The sequence below is a fragment of the Fukomys damarensis genome, unplaced genomic scaffold (genome assembly GCF_012274545.1).
Source record: "Fukomys damarensis isolate Sample0158 unplaced genomic scaffold, DMR_v1.0_HiC HiC_scaffold_37, whole genome shotgun sequence".
NCBI classification, from domain to species: Eukaryota; Metazoa; Chordata; class Mammalia; order Rodentia; family Bathyergidae; genus Fukomys; species Fukomys damarensis.
The window spans coordinates 22,283,768-22,308,668 of record NW_022900949.1 but is presented as its reverse complement, the minus strand read 5'-3'; the positions used below and the strand labels follow the sequence as shown (position 1 = coordinate 22,308,668).

Genomic DNA, 24,901 nt, shown 5'->3' with positions numbered 1-24,901 from the left:
TCAGAATTTTGAAAGCCTACAATCTTCCAAAACTCCATGATCTTCAAGGGTGCCTTCTATGCACAGTGAATAAGATAATTGCTTCCCTTTTCTGAATATTTACCTTTTCCATTTAACAGATACAACTCTAAGACACCGTTCCTCAAAAGTTCATTTTCTCTTTTATAAAATATTGTACTTGTGACTTGTGTTTGTGAATAAAGACCACATACATGAGTAAAAGATAACCTTTTTACTTATAAACTAGGTTTTCTTTTTATTCCAAAAGAAAATGTAGGTGGATATATTTTAATATTATCACCTTTCTTATCAAGAAGGTTACATGTATTGTAACTGTTGCTCGCCATTAAAACATCTGCCAAATGCGCCAGGGATTTAGCTCAGTGGTTCTGTTGCCGGCCTCGCAGGCTCAAGGTCCCAAGTTCGATCCCTGGTATCAAAAAATAAAATAAAACATCTGCCAAGTATGAACACCAGGGTCTCTCATTCTTCCAACAAACAATTATTAGGCATCTAATGACAAAATGGTCATGTTAATTCAATATAGATGCTTCAGACTAATCAGATATAGGACTGTGCATTTGTTTTCTAGTATCATCAATCCACACAAAATTTTAAAAGTCTCTAATTCAGAGAGGAGTAAATTATACAGTGAATTATACATGCTCTAATTAACCAGTGTCTATTCACAATGTGACCAACTACCGATGGCCCTTTGGACAGATTTCCCTTGAAAAAAAGATAGGATTCTTTAAACAGAAAACTCATGCTGGGAAAGGTGATTTCAGACAAATGTTACTTAAATGATGCTCCGTGGAATACAGATTGCACGAGATGCTTAAAAAAAAAAAGAAAGAGTGCTCCACCATTAAATACACCTGGGCAGTGACAGAGCAACAGAGTTACACAGGATTTTTCCTAAATGCTTCTCAGATTTGATCCTCTCTTTCCAGGAGAATCTTAGATGAATGGGACTGTGTAAGTTATGTCCTGAGAATGTCAGCTCATGCTATACTTTAGCCTAAGTATTTAAACAGGAAAAGATGGTTAAAAGGATTGAGATTAAACTCATATGCTGTTCACAGGTTCTATGTTTGGTACTCAGATTCCTGAGCTCAATGCACTGGGTTTTGTTGCTCTTTGGATAGGCTTCTCTTCACTTGCTGAATGGTCACCATGGTCTACCCATTATCATGACTCTCTTCAAATACCCCTGTCCAAGAATCCTTCTCTTGTCCCTCAGCTGAGTCTTAAAGCAGCAGTTCTACAACTGCTTACACTAACCCATTATATTACCATTATGCACATACCTTGTCCTTAATTTCCTAAATGCTTGCTTAGGAAAGGAAGGAAACTTGAGGGAAAAAAAAAAATTTTATATTTTAAAATACATGAAAGTATACACACACACACACATACACACACACACACACATACACATAATCAACCTATGCATCCATCAACAGAAAATGTAGTATTTAAACACAATGGAGTACTACCCTGCCATAAAGAAGGATGAACTTGAGTCATTTGTAGGCAAACGGATGCATCTTGAGACCTTAATTTTAAGTGAAATATGTCAGACAAGCTAAAATATCACATGGGTTTCTCTTACATGAGACACTTAATATATAATAAAGACCAAAATAATAGATAAAAGGCAGTTGGGAGACAGATTTTGTTGAAACGGGACAGGGATCAAGAGATAGAGGGAGAGGAAGAAAAGGGGACAAAAAAGGAAGTAAAATGTGTTCCGTACAGGGACCAACTCACCCGGAGGAATGCAATCGTTATGTACTGCGAACACAGACCAATAAAAATAAGCAAGCAAATGACTGAAAGGAGGGCCGACTAACAGGATGATCGTGGGGAAGGGCCCACTGGAAATTGATAAGAAGAAAAAGATGGAACTGGCTAAGAACATATATTCTCAGAAGAATGTTAATTATGGAGGAGTTTGCTGAAAGGAAAATTAAGCTTGTTTTCTTCAAATATATCAAGATTGTTATAGGCTTCCATAAAGTGTTAAAATTAAAACCATATGCTTAAAATTATTACTTTGACTCTGGGCCAAGATTTAGCATCAGTCATAACCTTTTTAAGGCTTCTGAATTGTAGGAGATACTGCAATAAATGAACAGAATCCAAAAATGTGTGATCAGAGATTAGATCTGACCACTCAAGTACTGAACACATCATAATTCGTGGGGAAAATTCAATTTACACATTTAAAGAGAACAGTTTCCTTTTGGGGTGTCACAATCTGAGTGTGACAGCACCCACTGTGGGAAACCAAGAGCGCAGCAGCAATGCAATTGACTTCAGCGCTCACAAGCTCATCTGAAACCAAAAAACTATGCCTATGTCCAACTTCTTAAGTAATAAGTCCTCTTTGATCAAGGAATAAAGGCAGGAGGAAGGTACACAGCTCAGGGGCAGAGCATTTGTCTAGCATGCACAAAGACCCTCGGTTTCATCCCAGGATTACAAAGGAATGGAGGGAGGAAGGAAAAAAGAAAGGCAGAAAGTAACTCAAACAACTCAAAAAAAGAAAGAAAGAAAGAAAGAAAAGAGAAGAGAAGAACCAGGAGTAGTGGTGCTAACCTGTCATCCCAGCAGTCACCAGACCGAGGCAGGAGGATCACCATGTTTGAGGTCAGCCATGAGTTTGAGGATTACATAGTAAGTTTAAGTTACATAGTAAGCTTAAGGCCAGCGTGAACTACATAGTGAGACCATGTCTCAAGAAGGAAAAGGAAAAAAATAAGTAAAAATATAGTTTTAGTCTACAGTCTCTGAGAGCGTTGTAATTTCCACAATAAAAATGTCTAATTTCCACAATAAAAATGTTTTGTGATGGAGGCTTTTCAGATACACTAGCAGCTGATCCCTAATAGCATTCTGATCACGAAAAAGCCACAAATTTAAACTATAGGAGGGAAGCAGATCATAGACTTGTCACTTTTGCTCAATATTTTCATGTATTTTAAAGAGCCTTGCTGACTTAAGAACAAAGTAAAAGATGATTATAAACATTGATTATGGCTACGTACAAGCAGGTGATGCCTGAGACATTGCTCTGTCCACAATAGAACATATCACACACTCTCGAGGGGCACTGTGCCCAAAGACAGGACCCAGGCCCTTAACAAGGGGAGGGGACAGAAGACAGTAACAAAACTGGTGAGGTTCTGCAGTTATTTGCACAGAAGAATCTATAGATAATATGATTCACATATCTCCTAAACTCATTAAACCATTAGCCGCATTATATTCAGTATCTCCTCCAATGAAAGTAAAAAAGGAACTGCTTTCTTGTATATACTCTACGTGGCCCCACAAATAAATTCTATAAAACAATTCCTAGCTAAAGAGATAGCAGGGCTACAAAACGTACTGGAGACTTACAAAAATCTAGGACCCAAAATAACCAAAACAACCCCTGCATGGATTGGAAGTCAGCCTCACCCTTGTTCCACCCTTGGCCAGCTCTGTGACCCTGACCAAGTCAACTGTCTCAAGATCCCTGTAAAGTGGAACTGTAATCTTTGAAGGATGTTTGAGTGATGCCATCAAGGGCATTCACTGATACAGATCATGATGAGATAAATAAACTTTAGGTATTAGCCACTTGCTGAGGGGACTACTTCTACCCCACAATGTTATCGCCAAAGAGCCTCTAAGCTTCCCTTCTGGTGGGGCACACGAGCACCACAGGGTAATTAATACACCACCGACAAGTCCCAAACTCCCACACATCGCAAGTTAACTCACTGCTATGCAGTGAACAGCTCTCCAGTCAGACATCTGCACGCGGCAGTCTCACCAGGAACTTCCGGCCCCACTCTCGCTGCGCCCCTTGTCACCTCCCTGGGCCATTCCATCTGGTCTCCCCTTTGCGCGCAGCTCTGGAGGATTTGGTCCCCCATCCGTCGCGGTGATAGCTCACACTGCAGATCCAAGTAATTTGCTTAGAGACTTGCAAATAACAAATTCCTCTGAGGAGAGTCAGAGACCCACACCATGTCGGGAAACGCTCTCAATGGCCGCCACACTGCGAGTCTCCCAGAGTGCACTTCTTCCCTCCAGGCAGCTCTACTCTTACCCACAATGCATCTCCACAAACTATCAGACAGGGAAGGCAAACCACAGATCTAGTGCCTGGTGAGTTTATAAAACATGAGAGTGACAAAATTGCAAATAGTTGCTGCATCACAGTGTTACAGGGAAACAGAGCTAACAGGGTGGAGAGAGACAGAGAGATTCAGTCTAAAGAAACTGGCTCACGTGACATGAGGGCTGGCTGGAGCACTGCTGGGCCACAAGCTTTGATACTACAGTCCCCAGGCAGAATTCCCTTTCCTTTGGAGGCCAAGCAGACTAGATGAGAACCAGCCACAGCCGGGAGGGTCACACACTGTACTCGAATTCTACCTATTTCAATGTTCCTCTCATCTTTTGAAAGTAAGTCTTCACAGCAGCATCAAAACTGGTGTTTGACCAAACTGTGTGCCGTGACCTGGCCAGGTTGACCCAGAAACAGAGTTGCATGTCCCGGTTTCTCACTAAGGGGAGCTCCTCTCACCACACCCACAAACTGGCTGGGGGGCCTCAGTTTCTCAGTTTTAGGGGAGAGGGTTTGCCAGTTTGTTGAGGGTTTAGGTGAGAATCTAGCGTTTTTATCCTATCCACGCTCACAGGATTGATCCTCCCTGGGTACCAGCACCTAGCACAGGGTGGGACCCCGGGGCACGTGCAGACACTGTCCTTAACCCTCACTTATGCCATGGCCTCTGGGAACGCACACTCCCACCGACAAAACCTCCTCATCCTTCAAGACGCCCCAGCTGCCAGTCTCCCCAGCCCTTCCGTCCACCCAAAGGAGAGACCCACCCTCCTGCCGTCCCTCCCTGTCCACTGTGCTATCTCCCAGCTCACCCCTGGATTTCCTCTGGTTCAGTTATCTGGACCCACTGCTTCTCTGCAGGTGAAGTTGATTTCCAAGTCTCTCAGCTGCTGAAGGACTTGCAGGCAAAGGGAACGAGCATTACAGAAATACTTCCCTACTGCTATTTTTTCCTTTTAGTCTTAAGCATGACTTTTTATCTGAAATAAAACCCCAACTGGCCAGCCAATTCCTGCCTCCAGAATACTTCTCTCCTCCTGAGTGAGGGCTCTGGTGTCCCCAAGGAGGTAAAGTAACCATTAGAGGACAATGGCAAGCACAGATTTGGCGACCTTGACAGATCTGGAGAAGGGGGGGCTAATTAACATCTATATCCTATTGGTTAATCCCACCACACCTAGGGTGGGCCTCCCCACTATCCACACCCAGAAATATGCTAAACCAATCAGCGGACTAATTTAGTTATCAATGACCCATAGTCCATATTCACACACCCTGGATCCAGCCACCTCCAAAAAGCCCCACCTGTGAGCACATGAGGCTTTTGGGTGACATACAGACACAAGACATAACAATTTATCTTTTATTTTGCTCTTTATTTACATTTTGGGTTTCTCAAAGAAGAGAAACCATATACTATTGAAGCTTCTGCGTCTGATTTATTTCAATTAACACTATTGCTTCAAGGTGCATCCATTTTCTCACTAGTAACTCGTTTGTCCTTCTTTATGGCAGAATAGTATTCCACTATGTATTAATACTATACTTTATATATTCACCTCCTGAGTATCTAATTCATCTGGCAACTTCACACAGTGGATCAGGGCACAAATGGCCCAACAACACTGTCATAAGAGTAATGTGTGGGGGCTTTTCCTTGAGAAGAAAATGTCAAGTTGCAATGTGCTATCATTCCCCAAAAGGCCTGACACGGAAGATGTGTGGCCAAGTGTGTCTGTCACCAGGTACTGCTCCATTAGCTAACCCTGAGGAGACAGCAAAGGACACAAAAGGCTCACAGAATGTGATGAAGAAGGTCAAGTCCACATCTCGCTGAGAAAACCTAAACCGTCTGCTTCCATTCTGCAGCCACTCTCCAGTCTTTCTGCAATGAGAATAATGGCAGCTAATCATAAAATCCAAGACAGCCTGGCCACCAAAAGACACCGGGAAGCCAATCAAGTCTTTCTCGGGGGCCACTACAGCGTATGTAGCTCAAAACTGGGCAGAGTAGTCCACACGTGTCATTCCAGCACTAAAGAGACTGAGGCAAGAGGGTCACTATGGGGTCCATAGTTACATAATAAGACTCTCTCTCTTAAAAAAAAAAAATAAGGCCAGGGATTTAGCTCAGTGGTTCTGCCACCTGCCTCACAAGCAAATGGTCCTGAGTTCGATCCCAGTACCAAAAACAACAACAACAAAAAAAACAAATAAATAACAAATAAAGCTTATGTAATTCAAAGTAAGTAAAGAAGAGGACTTGCCCTTTCTGTGTCTGTGAAGATCCAGTCATTAGCCAGGCATGGTAATACACACCTATAATACCAGCTACTCAGGCAGCTAAAGCAGGAGGATAACAAGTTCAAGGCCAGCCTGGGCAATTTAGCAAAACTTTGTCTCAAAATTTTTAAAAATTTAAAGGACTTGTAATGTAGCTTAGCATTTATTAGGTGCGTGCAGTTGGGTTGTTAATACAAACAACAACAAAAAAGCAAAGAAGTCAGTCACCAAATTGTCACCAGATGGTCATCAGGACAAAGAAACTCTTTGTCTATGGTAAAGCACGGAGATGTCGGAAGCAACATTAAATGGCATGATCTGGAAAAAGCACAGACAATCCAAGGAAGTTACAACTCTCAGAAACAGCTGCTTCTTTGCCGGCCTCAGAATGGGACTGAACAGAGCAGGCCCCTTCTAGCCCGCCTTCCAGAAACATCACTCCTGGAGCCCTGTGGAAGCTGGAGGCTGGCAATATGGCGGCACCTTCCTGAGGAAGACAGGAAGTGCCTGACCCCCTGCCTGCCCCTGGCTCCTGATGGCCCAGCTGCAGAACCAAGTCAACCAAAGAATTCCCTGGTGACTTCCTGCCCCAAACATCTTTGCCACAGGCAATCTGATATTTGTAGCCTGGAGATTTCTGAGGAATTCAGAGGAATGTCACAGATGTTAAGTCGATTCTTGGTTATTGTGAGGACGAAGTTTCTAGGTCACGGTGGGCTCCATGCCCCTTACCCAGAATAGAGTAAATGCAAAAGTTCCTTTCTGAAAAATTCCATTCTATGTGACAGTTTCCATTCTATGTGGCAGTTTCTCTGTGCTTTGACAATTGCAGTTCCTCCTTTAGGGCATCTCCAACCTGCTTCTATTCCTCTTTTTAAGATAAGCTTCTTTTTGTAATTCAATTAATATAGGAGTTAAGTATAGTTGATATGAAAGCTTCTTTCTGGGTGATCTAATCAATATAGGAATTAGTTATAGCTGATATAGGAATTAATTATAGTGGACATAGATAGTCATATATCTTAGTTAGCAAAAGTCAGAAAAGAGGAATTAATTGTCTACTGAAAAGAGGAATTCTCTAAAGGCCTTAGATAACTTTCCAATACGTACCCTCCCAGCACCCCATAATAAATTTACAAATATAAGCATTAGATCACGTTCCAATGTGCCCTTCCGATGCCCCTTGATGATAAGGAAAAACTAAAAATAGTAACAGAAAAATCCTATATAAACTTGGTTCAAAGTTGGATCTGGGCTCTCGGTCTGAAGCCGCTGTGACGGTGACACCCGAGAGTCCAAGCTCGAGCTTGCAATAAACTCCTCTTGCAATTGCATCAGACCTGACTCCTTGGTGGTCTTTGGGGACTTCGCAACTTGGGCACAACAGTTACAATGCCATTTTTCACTGTTTAAAAACTGGCCAGCCAGGTAGGTATTTTCTACTCTCATAAGTCTCAAGGCAAAAGCAACATTACCAGTGGCTGTTTGTGAATGACAGGACTTTCAGAGCCTACCTAAAATTTTTTTCTCCTTCCTCTTTCTTCCTTTATGTTGTTTCAAACATATTTATGAAGGACGTTAGTATTTAGAGGGAAAGACAATAAAGCTGTTTTCATTTCTCAAATTAAAAAAGAAAAATCCCTTGGCTTTTTTTTTTTCTTATGGGGGGAGACAGGGTCTCATTATGCTCAAGGCTGGCCTTGAACTTGTACCAATCCTCCTGCTTCAGCCTCCTGAGTGCTGGGATGACAGGTATACACAACCATACCCGGTCCTAGGCTTCTTTATAAACCTGGTTATAATAATTCCCAGGATTACGCAAATCGGACATTTATCTCCAAGACTGTGGCAAACGCTCAACACTGAGTTACATCCTGGGGCAATTTTTTCTTCAAATCAGTCTCAACCTCACTTGTCCTAAAATGGTGCTATGATTGATGGACTAGGAATAATACAAAGTGGTTTAGGAATCAATGACATTTGTTCTGTTTAGTGCTGTTTTTATTGCCACTACTATTAAGGAAAACAAGACAGTCAGGCCACATATGTTTTGTGGGGTGCAGGTGACAAGCTGGCCTTGCCCTAAACGCTCCAAGTCACCTCCTTTCACCCCAAACCTCTCATCCCTGCTGTCCTGTGGCTCCAAAAGCAGGTGCTACCCCTACACCCATGGGCAGTGGTCACAGCACTGCTTTTTGTTTTTTCATGTTTGGGTTTGCTTTTTTTTTTTTTTCCTGGCTCGAGAACAATCTTTTTCTGTTTCCTTTGAAACGTGAGAGATTCAAAGGAGTATTTTTTAAAAGTCCTTTTCAATTCACATCTTACATTTACATTCTCTTGGATACAGATGAAGGGAAGAACTACAGCACAACTGTATTTTTTTTCCAAAATGTTCTGAGAATTTTGAAAAACTGAAAATGCAGATTCTGTCTGACACCCCTAATAACGGCATCTGAATAAATTTTATTTTTACCGAAACTCTGGATGAAAAGGAATGCATAACGTGGCATTTGCTCCAAGGCATAGAGTACAATTACAGTCTCCAAAAGTGCCCAAATATTGCACTGTCATTAAACTTGAGAGTTAATTACCCAGGCACCGCGAGATAAGTGCTATATAAACACAAAGACAGATTTAGATGTCTTCGCATCGCTTTAAAAACCAAAGTTGTTTTTAAAGCGCTCTTACTTCTGGGCTGAGAATGCAGACTAAGGAAGTTCTGCTCCTTTGTGAAGATGTGCTTCTGTACTGGTGTCCAACTCATTTCAAAACCAGCACAGGTCAGTACAGCTCAGGCCTCGGTGCTCAGAGCAATGTTTTTCTTTTAAGGTTCTGCTGTTTTACAACCTTATGCTTTCTTGATCTTACAAGAAACATCTTAAGTTATAACCATGACCAAAGACTACACAATTGGAAAAGAGCCAAATCTTTTTACATTCATAATTCCAGGGAAAAAAACTGGCAATTCTCAGATTAGTAAGAATTCTCTGAAACCTGCAGAGTCGCTGTAAGGAGGCAGGCCAATGTCAAGTTGGCAAGAACTTTTTTAAATCTGTGAAAAGGAAACAGGGCTGGGAGTGACATCGGTAGAGACAAAATTACCAGGTCTTTCTACTTTGGCCCCAGTGCTGCAGTGACACATAGGACACGAAACCGACAGGTGACTCCAGCGGAAATCCGCCCATCTGCTTGCTTGCTAGCTGTCACCCGAAGGTTAGTTACCACCCTCTGCCTCAGTCTCTCACCTCCAAGAGCATTGATAACACTCGGCACCTCGCAGAGCCAACTCCAAGGTGCAGATGCAGCCGTGTTAAATGAACTGTAACGCACACATTGGCTCCTGCACCCAGCCCCATGACAGCAGCTCAGACCACCAAATCGGCAGCAGAATATAAACTGTGTGACCATCGCAGAAAGCAGATGGAGACTCCTCAGAAAACTAAAGCCAGGAATTCCATCTGACCCAGCTATTATTCTACTAGGTATCTTCCCAAAAGAGTTAAGGCATCCTATTACAGCGATCCATGCTCATCCATGTTTATAGTAGCACAACTCAAAATAGCTAAATCTTGGAAGCATGCCCATCAACAGATGGATGGATAAAGAAAGTGTGGCATTTACACAGTGGAGTACTACTCTGCCCTAAAGAAAAATAAACCTGAGCAGGGCGTGGTGGCACACGCCTGTAATCCCAGCACTCGGGAGGCCATGGCAGGAGGATCACTTTGAGTTTGAGACCAGCCTAGGCTACATAGTGAATTCCAGGTCAGTCTCAAATACATAGTGCGACTCTGTCTCAAAAAACCACAAATAAGAGAGAGAGAGAGAGAGAGAGAGAGAGAGAGAGAGAGAGAGAGAGAGAGAGAAAGGAAAGAAAGAAAGAAAGAAAGAAAGAAAGAAAGAAAGAAAGAAAGAAAGAAAGAAAGAAAGAAACGAGCAAAGAAACAAAGCTAAAAAAGAAAGAAAGAAAGAAAGAAAGAAAGAAAGAAAGACAGAAAAAAAAAAGAAACCTGGCCAGGGATTTAGCTCAGTGGTTCCACCACCTGCCTATCAAGCACAAGGATCTGAGTTCGACTCCCAGTACCAAAAGAAAAAGAAACCTGAGTCATCTGTAGGAAAATGGATGCACCTTGAGAACATAATGCTAAGTGAAATAACATATTTTTAAGCTAAAATATTGCATGGCTTCTCTTATATAAGAAACCCAAAGTATAAACAAAGAGCAAAATACGAGACAGCTAACAGAAAATAGGAAGATGGGAAGGGGACCAAGAGATGGAGGAAGGAGAAGAGAAAAAGGTGAAAAATGGAATCAAGATGTGCAGTCTACACAGACCAGTACCACACAAGGAGTGGAAACACTATGCACTGCAAATATAAACTAATAAACTTCTTTTCTAAATTTTAAAGTAGCCACAGTTGCTATGAGAGCTCAGGGGGCTCCCAAGGGAGGATGAAAAGAAATCACCCAAAGGGCCTTGAAGAAGACCCACTGTGCCCAACCACACAGCAACATGAGCCAGACTATGGGGGCTGGAGGTGGCCCGAGGCTACAGAGACAAATGCTTCGTTCACATTGTGGGGGATTCATTAAATTTGCTTTATTAACTGCAGACCCACAAACACGTTCAAAATCTCCTGCACTCCCAGGAGAGCGGAGTTCAATGGGGAGCATGGAGCCACCGACATTCCCTGAAGTGGACCCTTCAGGCACCTTCAAAGCAGCAGGGAAAAGTTCTGGAGCCATAGGAGCAAGTACGTGCTATTGGTAGGAGACTTAAATATAATCACTTTGTAAAACACAATGATCACATGCCTCACAGTGTTGAAAATACACATACCCAAGGATTCCACTGCCTGATATATCATCCAGACTCAGGATTCTTGCCCATTTATATCTACATTGTCATGTTTTTTTTAATGGATCTATGCTGTAGTGGAATACTATACAGCAGTGGAAATGGCAGCAGTGCTCTACAGTAACACTAAGCAGCATGGCCAAATCTCGAGAGCATAGTCACAGAGAAAGCGACTTACAAAATCATCTACATGCAGGTCAACTATGAAACAGTAAGAAATTATAGATACAAAAGTCAGGTCCATTATGGGCTGGGGATTTAGCTCAGCGGTTTGGTGGCCTGCCTCACAAGCGCAAGGACCCGAGTTCGATCCCCAGTGCCACAAAAAAAAAAAAAAAGTCAGGTCCGGGAGTGATCCAGGCAGTGCCAGCAAGGTCTTCCTTAACTTTAGTGGCAAGTGCAAAGGTGTTTTAAGATTCTTTAAACTGTGCATCTACCTTACAGTTATTTGTAGCTATGATCTGTTTTATAAAATATTTTTAAATACTGTACTACTTCAGTTTGTGAATGCTTCTGTTCGAGAACAATTCAGTTCTCAAACAGAAGTGTTCAGCAAAATTTTGCTTCCATTCACAAACTCCACATGGGTGAACATTGACCCTTATGGGGAAATTTGTTTGGTTCATGACCATTTCAGCCTATGACCAGAATCCTAGAATGAATTAAGTTCATGAACCGAGGTACTGCTGTAAATAGAAAAAAATCAAAGTTACTTTATTCATCGCTGAAAGCCATGGTGTCATCGATAAGACAGTAAACAAATATGGCAAAACAAGAGGAGAGATGGAAACTGAGATTCCCTGAGGGCCTATGTGCCAGGGCCCAAACTGGAGCAACCTCAGGTACAATCTCATAAAGAAGCACGAGGGACTCACTGGGTCTCCCGGACAGCAAGGCAAATCCGGCCAGCAGAGAAACTCCCTAGAAAGAGAGCATAGTCACAGGGAAAGCAACTCACAAAATCATCCACACAGTGCTGGACACAGGGCAATGCCCCCGGATGAATGGCAAGGAAGCCAGACTTGGCAGGAAGTCAGCAGAGCGATACTGGCCTTGTGAAAGAAACATAATACTGGAAAAGGCGGGTCCTCAGTTCTGTGTCACCAGAGATAAGGGTCTCTCTGAAGCAGTTCCCAAGAGTGAGATTCGAGGGAGTCCCCATGACCCCTCGTAAATCCCCAAGTCCGAGTTCCCGTGGAATTCTGTCAGAAACAAGTCATTCCTTCATGACTTCAAGTGACCTCAAAAGAATGTTTCAAGTCAGGCTCCTTTTGCTTCTCCAAATGTTAAGAAATCACAGAATCTTAAACACTGGCTTACTCCAAAATCGAGATGGGAAGTTATAACTTTTCCATCTATTTTTACTGGAATGGACATCAGTTACTTGAACATGGGGCAAATGTCAAGCAATTTTTACAGCCACAGCAGGCAGTGGGTGCCTTCTCAGAAATATCACTAACGGCAGCAACTATCAAAATGAACAGCATTCATTCCAGAGATTATGAGACCTGGTTCCCAGTACCACAGCCGCTAGTCCTCTCCATTTTTCTCAGGAGCTCAGGTTGGGCTCAACCAGACACTTATCTCCTTGATTCTGCCCCAAGCACCATGATTTCTCTGGCCTGCTCTTGCTCTTTTGCTCTTTTGAAAAGTGCCTGAAGCTAAAGCAAGCTTACCATTGGCATGCAACTGTTGTAATAGACAGCATTTCTCTTTATTTATAAAAGTAAGCAAACAAAAACAATTCAAACACATACAAAATAGATGCAATCATGTGTAAAATATGATAAGGAAGTGGGAAAAAGAATTTTTTTCATATTTGGGAAAAGTTTTCAATCAGCAATAATTGTGCCTCGGATAAACCTCATTGGCTATGATGCTGCCACTGCACAAAGCTATTTTTTTTTTCATACTTGAAAACTCCAACCCAAACACTTTTACTTCAAAAGAAGGTAAAGTTTGAGAGTGAATTTAAAATAACAACTTTTAGAATAACCAATACTATTTTATAGCATGCTTATCAAATGTAACACTAAACACAAAACTGCCTCTGTATCAACCTTAGGCTGAACTTTCTTAAAATTTCCCTAAGCTGGGCCTGGGATTTAGCTGAGTGGTTCTGCCACCTGCCTCGAAAGCACAAGGTCCTGAGTTCGGTCCCCAGTACCAAAAAAAAAAAAGCCCAAAGTTGTTACAATCTAAGAATAGTGTCTAACAGGTCACACTTTCAAAGAACATAAAGACGGTTCAAACATCATTTAAATGGCTGATGAACTTTCGTGTGTTCTAGAACGTCATTGGGCTTGTTTCCAAATGTTTCCTATTAATGAAGGATGCAGAACAGTCAGACCAGGATTCAGATGCCCTGGCCAACAGTTCTGACTCCTCCTGTACCAACAGGGTGACACTGGCAATGTCAAAGTCTAAGCACTGATTTTCCTCTTCAAATCTGCCTAGCTATTGAGTGTTAATGATGGAAAAATTGACTGGTCTACAAGTAAATACAACAATTTGAAAGGTCCTGGTTAGAGTTATTATAAGCTGTTTTAAAGATCACATACCAGACAAGCTCCATGACCACTTCCCAATTACCAAGCTTGCCACTGGCGAGCAGCAGTCAAGGTGAAGGCCCCAACTTTGCTCAGATACTGTGTGAGTCACGGGTGGCATTCACTGAGAGATGCTCCTGCCAGCCCATGTGCTTCTGAGGCTCTGGGTCACTGTGCGAGGCACAGGCACTTCCTCCTCAGGATGAAAATGCTACCATCTGACACCGGCCAAAACAAAATTAACAAAATCCCGCAGTACTAAAGGGCAAGTCGCAAGCCACATCCCCTAAAGCATGCTCACAGAAAGCAGGGAGACGACTTCCTAGTATCAGAAGGCAAGTGAAAGCCTTTCACTGCCTCTGCATGGGAGGAAAAGACAGGAACGTTCTCTGGATAACGTAACCCTCCTAGAGTATGTAGGTAACCTTAAAAACCTCATGTTTTCTACCAAATAGCATGGAACGAATATCTCCAAACTGATTTAAACAGTCAGCATGATGCTCTGTTCTAGCCAAAGATTGGTTCACACCAAGTTATTTTACTCAAACTCAAGTGGCTGCTCTAATTAAATTTCGAGGCTGGGGATTTAGTTCAGTGGTTCTGCTGCCCGCCTTGCAAGCTCAAGGACCCAAGTTCAATCCCCAGCACTAAAAAAAAAATTCCCCCTCCCCCACAAAAGAACCCTTCCTACTGTCTTAACCCTTTTCAGTCCTCTCGTTGAAGCAAACTAAAGACAACTTTAATTGACTGGAAGACATATGGTCCATTCATTGTTAAGTGTATAGGTTAGAAGAAAAGGACATTAAGAGGACAGTCACACAAAGGTGATGTCTGCCAACCCAGGAGTACAGTTTATCCTGAGCCACATCATGCTGGGGACGGTATCGACGGCAGCACTAGGGTCATATCTGAAGTAGACCTGATACATACAAATGCGCTGTAACAACATTTGGGTAGCAGGACGTTAACTTGTTATATAATGTTTACGCCCCGCCAAATACAAATATTTCAAGCACCCATGACGCTCTCCTCCCTATGCTAGGGTCTGATGCAGGGTCATCTAAAGATAGCAGCTGGCGGGCAGTCAGATCTCCCAGGCACGCTGCAGAGCGCATCGGAAGGGCGTAACGGTGGCGTAAAGGGACAGCACTGCCGACTGAGCCTCCTGTGTGAAACAGAGGAGAGCTCATCTTCCCTACGTGTCTCTGGGAAATACGCACTGGTCATTTGCAACCCATGCCTTATGCCCACTGGGCAAGGACTGTCAGTCTAAACAAATGAAGATATGTTTCATATTCTGCTTGTGCCTGCGGTAAATGATATCTCAAGACAAGGAATTTTAGAGTCTTAAAAAGATTGTTTGGAAGCACGGTTCTCAAACTTGAATGCGCCCCAGAATTACGTAGAAACACAGCTAGCGTCAGTTGGGCTGTTAGATCCCACACCCTATTCAAAGACAGCACACTGGAAACAGGTCCTCTGTTTGACATCACGCTGGAGAGTGTCCCCTTCGTCCTGTAATATTTTCTTCTCCCTACTGGTTCGCATACACATATGCTTTTATTTCTTCCATTTTTTTAAATTCCTCCCCCCCCCAACATCCTATTTTTCCCTCACCCTACCTTACAAAACTCCCAGAACTGTCTGCATTTATTTCTCTCACTCCCCCATCCACTCCCTCTTGAAGTTCAATCCAGCTCTCATCCTCACCATTTAACTGAAACTCCTTGCAAAGGTGACAGTATTTCCATCAAGCCTCTTTCCTCGTCTTATTTTCCGTCAATCCAACTCCACCTGTCAATTTACCCACCTTTCTTCCCGAAGCACAATCTACTCTTGTCTTCTCCAACACAGGCTGCCTTGATTCCACTACCACCTTGTTGGCTGTTATGGGCTGACATATGTCTCCAAAAGGATACACTGAGATCTTAATGCCCAGTGCCTAAGAATAAAACCTTTCTTGGAAACGGGGTCTCTACAGATTTAATCAAGTTAAGGTGAGGCCACCGCATAGACCCAATATGGCCAGTGTTCTTACGCACCAGGATAAGTGAGGACACGATTTGGCAAAGAGGGAAGATGACAGAAACACAGAGCGATGCTGGTGGAATGACGGGAATAAAGCACACACACGCCACAAATACCAAATACCCCCAGCGACCATTAGAAGCCAGAGAGAGCTATGGGTAAGCTCTTCCCCATGGCATGAAAGAGAGTGTGACCCTCCTGACACTTTGACTTCAGATTTCCGGCCTCCAGGACTGCAGGACAATACATTTCACTCCTGGTTCTTTCTTGACTACAGCAGCTTGGGAAGCTAAGACCCTGGCTCACCCTCCTTCACACCTCCGGATGGCTTCTCATCTCCTTGGCTTAGGGCTCGGGCACCGCACCCCTCTAGACTTCTACACACATCCACATCTAGCCGATCCCAACCACGCTCAGGTTTAAACCACCTCCATGCTCGTGGCGCCAGCCCAGGCTTGCGTGTGTACCTATGTGCGTGTCTCTTCCAGCTCTAGCAGAGACCTCAAACCCATCAAGTCCCGAGCCAGATTCCTGACTGTCCCCCCTCAGAAAACCTGGGCCTCCTCCAGATTCTCCCATTTCAGCGAATCCCTACTTCCTAATTATTCAAACAAATAAAAAGCAGAGTGACTTTTGAGTCAGTTTGTGTACCCGAGGACAGATCCTGGGGGCTGCACCTCCAGACTGTACTCAGGACTGAACCTCTTCCAATATCTCTCCCTCCGGCTACTGGGTACAAATCCACCATTTCTACCTGGATCAGCTCATCTCCTGAGGGTCCCCACTCCCTCACCTCGAATGTCCTGTGCTCAACCAGACAGAAATGTTTTGAACGTAAGTTACTCATTTTCTATCATTCAGAGAAAAGGCCAAAATCCTTCCAATCTCAAAGACCCCTTAGGGTCTCTTCCCTGGCTCTGTCTGCTCCTCCCACGCCCTTGCTCTTCGGCCTGTACCCCCTGTTCATGGTTCTTCTTACTTTTCCCAAGACACCGGTGTGCACAATAATCTACTTCTACCTGCCTCACAAGCGCAAGGTCCCAAATTCAATCCCCAGTACCAAAAAAAAAGAAAAGAAAAGAAAAATCTACTTCTATACCCGCTGCTTCCTCCAACACTGCACACTCATCCCTGACTTCTACCAGGTCTCCGCTCAACTCTTGCTTCATTAGAGAGAGTGCAGCTGTCTGTGCTGAATGAGCCAGCGCCAGCGCCAGCCCCAACCTGGCACCCTCCTACCCTGCCTTATGGTTTCCGAGGCAGATGTCCCCATGTGACAGGCTGGTTATCTACCTTTAATCCATCTGCCTCTCTCTCCACCAGAGTAAGTTCCACAAAAGCACAGAAACTGCCATCCCTGCTCTTTACTGCGCTCTGAAAGCACAAGATACACCTTTTTGAATGAATACGTGAGCCAACTAGAAATTCCTGAAGTGGAGGGTAATTTGCTTTGCATATGAACAGCACTGTCTCAAATTCACCTACCTAAGCATCTTCAAAGTTGGGACAAGCATAGTTCTATCTCACTCAGTATTGCAAACATCACGGCCTTAAAGGAGAATTCAGAGAACCTGGGAAGAATTAAAAAAAAAAAAAGCACGCTAAGAAGTTCTTCCTGTAAATGCTGCTTTGCCCCTGGAGACAGCTGGGTCCTCCTCAGCTTCACAGAGGCACCTGAATCACACGACCTCTCGCGTAAGCTTTTCTCCTGCAGTGATGGCACTTTGATCAACTCGGTACTTACAGCCCAGGGCTCCTCCAGAGACAGGAACCAGAGCATGGCTGCGTGCACCTTCACGTGAGCTCACAGCCGTGTGATTCACGTGTGTGCTTCCGCAGGACGGAGCCAGCATCCTGAAATGCATCTTTCCTCCTTCCCAATATGTAAAATGCAAGCCCGATGAAAAGAGCAATGATGTAAAACTAGAATATCCAAGCCAGAAATGATGAAGATAGCAGTGGTGTTCTGTGTAGACACCGCAGCTGCACAGTTTGTGGTGTTTAATCTTATCACGCGGGCTCTATTTCACGTGCCAAGCTTTTCCCTCCGGGATTTTGGCAGGTGCACTGGGGCAAGACAATACAGCTAAATTCTCAGCTACTGAGCCACAAAAACTCCCCATGAGAACTCCACAAGGAGAGGAGCAACAGAAGCTGGGAAGAGGGCAAAGGAGGGAAAAAGGCATAAGACAGCAAAGATGAGCGTTTAGAGGAAACCTCTGCATGCCTGCCTAGGGGTGCAGGATTCTGTTTGCTGTCGTATCTGAAGGATTCCGGGTGGGATCAGCCTTCTGAGTTCCTCCCCAGTCTATCAGTACATCCTAAGAGCATCGGGCTTGACATGGGATCGTGGAGAGGTATCGGCGCGGATACCAATTTTTTTTTAAATGTAAGCATTTGGGTCTGAAGAACAGAAAAGGAAACGGGAAGCTGAGTGACAGGTAACAAGATGAATCTAGGATAGAGAATTTTGCTGCCAAGGAGACCTGGAGGTAGACACTGAACCTGACAAGATAAAGCAACAGAAATACAGGCTGAAAAGCCGGGGGGTGGGGCACAGATCTATGAGCCCCTGAGGGATTCAGCCTGGGGCTGCCTGTGACGTTCCTGTGCATCTCTCAGCCACTCTGAGAAGTGAGGAAATACTCAGCAAAACCCCTGGAGCTGGAACGGGACCCAACCGTACTCACTTCTGGTCTTGCGCACAGGAGCGTCACCCTGACCTCTGACCTCCTCGCACGCCCTGCACACTCTGTCACACCTGGGCCACGTGTGTGCGACAGACACTAGGAGCTGAGTGGCCTCTTCTGTCTCACACAGGAACCGAGTTCTCTAAATCACCAGTAATCACTGAGGACCCGATATTTTAAGCTAATGTTAGAATAACATATTTAATTAAATTTCACAAGTAAGTAATAACGAGTAACCTAGAGCTGGGATGCATCTTTAATGAAATCCATGGAAACACGACAGAAATGTCACCGAAGTATTCTCTTCAAATCAGTGTTGGTTCTGTTTCTCCTGATTCTTCTCACTGCTGAACAGAAATGCTTTTAAAATTTCTCTGGATTTAGAGCTGTTTTTCATTTGTTTTTGTTGTTTTAGTTTGGTTTGGTTTTTTCTTTATTTTGCTTTGTTATTTAAAAATTACAGCAATGGTGGGGGCTTAAAATAAAAAACTAGCTCCTATTCAAATACAGAGTGGAGGTCAGAAAACACTTTGCATTCAAATGAATTTTCTAAAAATACACAGATGTTTCCTTTTTGATTTCCACAGATCTGGTCACTCCTTGAGAACTTTCCTAGTATTTTTGGATTTACTGAAAAGCCAAGATAAGCCCTGATTTTTATCTGCTGAGAGTGTTTCCTTCTCAGAAAAACAATTCAAGGCAGTAATTGTGAATAGAGTACACACAATAGTCCCAGAAAAGAAAATTCATTATTTCATATTGTGTGGGTAGGGCTCTAACTCAACCTTAGGAAAACAATTAACAATGTACACAATTCTCTTCAAACATCAAGTTGTAGCAACTACTTAAGGGCAATTGAAAGTTTTTAACTTTTCCTACTTTAATATGCCCTGCTTCTTATTAAGTGTTAATGAGGCTTTATGAGTAATAATCTTAAGAGATGCAGTTTTAACTCTTATTTTTTTAAATACTACAAGTCATGCTTTTACCAGATCAGATTTAGAAATTCCAGGTGGCCCTCAGTGGAAAAGTAACGTCAATTCTGATTTAACAAACCAATCTGCTGTTTGAATGACAGGACAGTTAACACAGGTACCACAGAACTGGATGCCATGGTGATGGGTACCATGGAGATGTAAAGGTAGACACACAATAAAAGTAATCTGGGAGGGGAAATTAAGTGGTTTTCACTAGCAGGAAAAACATCTTTGAGAATGAGATGAGCAAAAGAAGGGATAAGGAGCCGGGCATGGTGGCGCTTGCCTGTAATCCCAGTACTCGGGAGGCTGAGGCAGGAGGGTCACTATGAGTTCAAGACCAGCCTGGGCTACATAGTGAGTTCCAGGTGAGTCTCAACTACAGACTGAGAGCCTGTCTCAAAAAAACAAAACAAAACAAAAAAGGACCCGAGTTCAATCCCCAGTACCAAAAAAAAAAAAAAGAAGGGATAAGGACCTGGTAACTCTGGTAGGAGGGGACCTATACTAGAATATGTATTAAGCATGGGTCATTCTCCCTAAACATCTGAGCCCACCCAATCTGGGACCACCGTCACTCCAGGAACTAAAAGGCTTTCTTGGCATCCCTGGAAAAGATCCTTCACAAATCTGTCTAAGAATCAAGAGAAAAATCCAGCCACAGTATATGCTTTAAATATGAGAAATGCAGAACTTTTGGGTTTGTTGACATTTATGTGACGAGCCTTATCACAGTGCTCTGTTTTCTTCAAGGTTTACAATATTTTGGGAGAATGTGAGATTTAAAAAAGAAAGCAAGGTTGGGTGCAGAGGCACACACCTGCAATCCCACCACAGGAGGCTGAGGCAGGAGGATCACAAGTTCCAGCCCAGCCCAGCCCAGACACTTTAGTGACTTAGTGTCTCAAAATTTAACCATCTTTAAAAATTAAATAACGATTATAATAATAATTTAAAATAATTTTTAAAGGGCTGGGGATATAGTTCAATGCAATAGCCTTGAGTTTGATCCTAATAGGGAGGGAGGGAGGGAGGAGAAAGAACAAAGAAAAGCAAGCAATCAATGTGAGGGAGCAAAAAATTGGGGGCACAGCCTCAACTTCATAATAAATAAAAACAGAATGTAAGATACCTAAAACATGCACATAGCAAGTACTCAGAAAGTATTTGTTTTAGAAGCAAGTAAGGTAGGAAGAAAGTTGCTCGCTTCTGAAATGCAAGTGAATAAGTGTTCTAAAATGCTAATGTCTTTACCTCTTTGTCGTTTGTTTTTGTTTTCTTTTGTTCTCCAGGTCTTGGAGACTGAGCCCGAAGCCTCGTGCATGTTAAGCACACGCTGTACTGGGCTCCACCCTCAGCCCCTTAACTCATAATTCTTAACACAAATCCCCCTTCCACCCTTGGCGTCTTCACACAAAAACGCTGGCGTTTACTGGGCAACTACTATGCTCTGGATTAAGTTTTAATCCTGCAGCTAAAAAGCCCCAGGGGTGGCGAGCAGATGGGAGGAGGAATTGAACCCAGTCCCCTTCCCCCGTCCCCCGTCCCCCGCCATAATTCCTCCTCTGGACGTTTTCTCAGGACGGTTTTCTCCGGACAGTTGCTGGGAAAGAAATTGCACTAGCTGAGAACATTAACAGGGCCAGGGTGACGGGTCTTGAGAGAAACCACGCCTAACAGGCAGCCCTTCTGGTCCCCCCAGCAGCAGCCACATACCTCTCTCTACCTGATTTCGCTTAGCTCTGTGCTCCTCGGCCCTCCACACCCGCTCCTCCAACCCGCCTCCTCCGGGACTGGTAGTTCTGCCAACTCCCCAGCCCTCGATCTCCCCACGTCAGCAGGGAGCAGGGGGAAAACGGCAGAGAAAGGGGAGCACACGCTCCGGAAATCTGGGTCAGCTTGTCCTCCATCACGGGCTTAGAGAACTCACTGACAGGCCCTGGCTTCCCCGCTCCTGTCTCACAGCAGATACTTCTCACAGAGAGACCCGATGTCCTTTCCACACACCTCTGAAGAACAGACACAGCGCACAAAGGCTGGGGTTGTCGAAAAAGGGCTCTTTGTGAATTTTTCCCAAATGCAGTAATCATCACCTAAAAAAGAATCGATCCTCTTTCTTATAAAGATGATAGCAACTCATCATTGAGAAAATTGTATTCGTGGTAATGATTAGAAATGAAAATAAAAGTTAAGAAGTACACCAAAATTTAGTGAGTGGCAGGATTTCAATTTGAAAGGGAAAAACCAGGGAACAGAATGATCTTCAACAAGACCACAAGGCCTACACTATGAATCTAAAGGAAAATGAGGATGATCTCGAAATGCAAGTGGCCAAAGCAAACAATCACTCATGAAGGAGTTTTATTTTAGGCTTCTGATTTTCCTTTAAAAAAAAAAGAAAAAAACCCACACAAACACACAACCTTGTAACATTCTTTGCTTGACTTAGTGTTGCTAAAATCATAGGAACATGAGAGGCAGTCATAGGCCATTCCTGCTCAAATTCTTTCACTGTCCTAGGTTAATTACACATTAAAATCTTAGTTGTGATCCATAAAATCATTGTTCTGTCACGCTGACTTTGCTCTCTCAATATTTCTCTTATTCAACTGAGTATTTAGATTCATGGGCTTTTCATAAAGCCATTCAGAACTATTTATCACATCCCATTTGTTCCATCTTGAATACTTACAACACACACACACACACACACACACTCAACAAATGTGTAAAGCCCTATGTTTCCTAAAACAATTTGACTTTACTTTTAAACCGGAATACATAAATTTTTGAGAGTGCTATTTTTAAAATTCAGTTTTCTGGTAAACTCTTCACAGGGAGCTGTACACTGCAACTCACAAAGAAACATAAGAAACTTTAAAAATGGAAAGATAGGAACGGGGGGTGCAGCTCAGTGGTAAAGCACTTGGAAAAAGCCCAGGTTCCATTCCGGCACTAAAAAATAATACGTTTTACAAACTACATGTCCGATATAAAATTAATTGTAATTGTACTCAGCTCAACGGCTACGGTTATGTCTAGGCAGTGGCTCGGGTTTTTATTGAGCAACAACTTAGACGTATGACTATAATATGCTACAACTGTGTGTACTGAAAATATGTGAAACTGGTTGCATGTGGACAGTGTATATATGTATGTAAAATTCTCTGTGAGATGCTGCTGTCGCCACTTAACATGGAAAATGTGCTAGTGGATTTTAATCCTAGTGGCCAGTTCTATGATACTGTGTGTATTGTACAGCTGATGACAGGAGTAAGGCTGTTCAGTGAATATTTGTTAAATTTTATTGTTGTGGCCAGAGATAATTTCAGAACAAAATTTTAATGTCCTAAAAAAATGTCTAAAAAACAAAAATTACATTGTCCAACTATCATCATGATGTCAGAAGAAGAGCGAGAGGAAGAGAGAGAGCAAGAGAGATCCATCTGATAATGAGGGAGAAGTGGGCGTGCACAGACAGAGAAAAACTGTTCTTGGAAACCACTGAGACACTGGCTTAGAAAGATTAAGTTTGCTCTGTGTAAGTCCAAAGGGCAAAAAGGGGCCATTAGAACAGAATCACGGGAGACAGGGGTGGGAACTTCTGACTCAATGTGAGAAAGAACTTTCTATTAAAATGTCACATGCCGCCTTACGAGGTGCCATGGGTCACGACGGGTTGAGCAACTGGATCAACCCGCACAAGTCCGTCTGTGAAGGCTTGGTGCCCAGGGTGACGGAATCAGGAGGTGCTGCGGACCTGAGAGGGGGCCGGGGGCCTTGGGGGGCCTTCCGAAGGGGATTATGGGTCCGGGGCTTCTTCTCCGACTCCCTCCCCCCTGCGCTCCCCTCCCCTTCCTCTCTCTCTCCTCAGCTCCCTCTACCATGTGCCTCCATCCACGGCACTGCCCAGTCTTGGGGAGCTGGAGCCTCCAGAGGAGTGAGCCCACATAGAGCTCCCCGGACTTTGAAGTAACCTGGGATTTCCATCATGGCAATGGGAGCTGACTAGGACAGGCGATCACTGGCTCAGCAGGCCTAGAGGACCCCGACCAGATGCCGTACTCCTGCTTCACAACAATGCTGCACCCGAATTTCTCCACTGAGTGGGAGGGGACAGGGCAAAGTCGAGCACAGTGAACATGCGCAGCATGAAGACAGCGCACACCAGCATCCGCATTCCTCCTCCCGGCAACACCAACCTGATTCTCCCTTGAAATACAACCAGTCCCTTCGGCTTGAGTGTGGATGACCCAACCCCTATTCCCTTAGACTGTGTGGAAAGTTGTGTCTGCTGAGATGGCCCAAATGGAAGCCTGGACCTGCTAAATCCCATCTCGCTACAGTGAGGAAAGAGCTGGAAGAGGGAGGGGCTGAGAGCTGGGGCCAGGCCCCGGACCTCGGGCACTTGGCTTCTCCGTTGTCAGTTATGCCAGCCAGTACACCCTCCTTTCTGCTATGGGTACTGCTAAGTTTCTGTTGCTTATAACCAAACAGCCCTGGACTCATGTCAAGGGAGTTCAACAATAAGAAGGGAGCTTGACTATCTAGACAGGCTAACTTCCTGGTGCATTCCAAGTGCCAATCTTTAAAACACGAAATAGTCAGAGTACACCAACCCCAGTGGTAGCCTTTCAATTTTCTCCTGTTCTTCATCTTGACCATGTTCCGGCTTACACTGCAGGCATCTTGCTCATTCTGTGCTGACTGACCTCCAGCCCTCTAGAAGGCCTCCCCGAGCTGCTTCTACTCCCCCAAGGAAACAAGAAATGGGACACTTCCAGGAGCCCTCATCGGTCCTGATGCTGAAAAGCAGGCTCTTCCTTGCAGCATGGCGGCCTCAGGCCCAAGGTCACATATGCCTCAGCCAGCAAAGCAACTGGAAATTTCCCCTCTCTGAGTGAACAACAACAACAAAAAAAAAAAAACAGGATTTCAGAAATAGTTTGTCAAACTGTCCAGGTTAACCGTTATGCAACCATGGCCCAGGCCTAGGGAACCACGCCCCTCACCCAGAAAAATGGTTTGGTTTATCAATGGGCAACGCATGCCACACCTCCGCCTCAGGCCGCAGCTCCAGGGTCTGTGTCACTGAGCACTTTTCAAATCTTTACTTAGGTTTTCCCAGCAAAAATTTTTAAATGGTTCCTTCTACAGAATTTAACACAACCTGGCACAGCTCCCAATATGGACAGAAATCTCACTGGCAAAGGTAATTGTTCCTAATCTTCTACAGAGCAAAATATAGCAAGCACAGGAGGTTAAACATGTATGTCATATATTCATAGTGATCATTATCTAATTTTATCTAATTATATTAATCACAACATAGCCCTCCACAAACCAGTTTTCCAAAAGAATAAATCTTCTGTAATTTGCCCCCCCCCCC

General features: G+C 43.7%; 1 protein-coding gene and 1 pseudogene across 2 annotated transcripts in view; both read right to left on the bottom strand.

Annotated features, from left to right (window-relative positions):
• Nebl (nebulette) overlaps nt 1–24,901 on the bottom strand; it is a 338,403-nt gene that overhangs the window by 229,122 nt on the left and 84,380 nt on the right. The gene's annotated exons all lie outside the window — the stretch shown is intronic.
• Nucleotides 13,033–13,165, bottom strand: LOC117284560 (annotated as a pseudogene).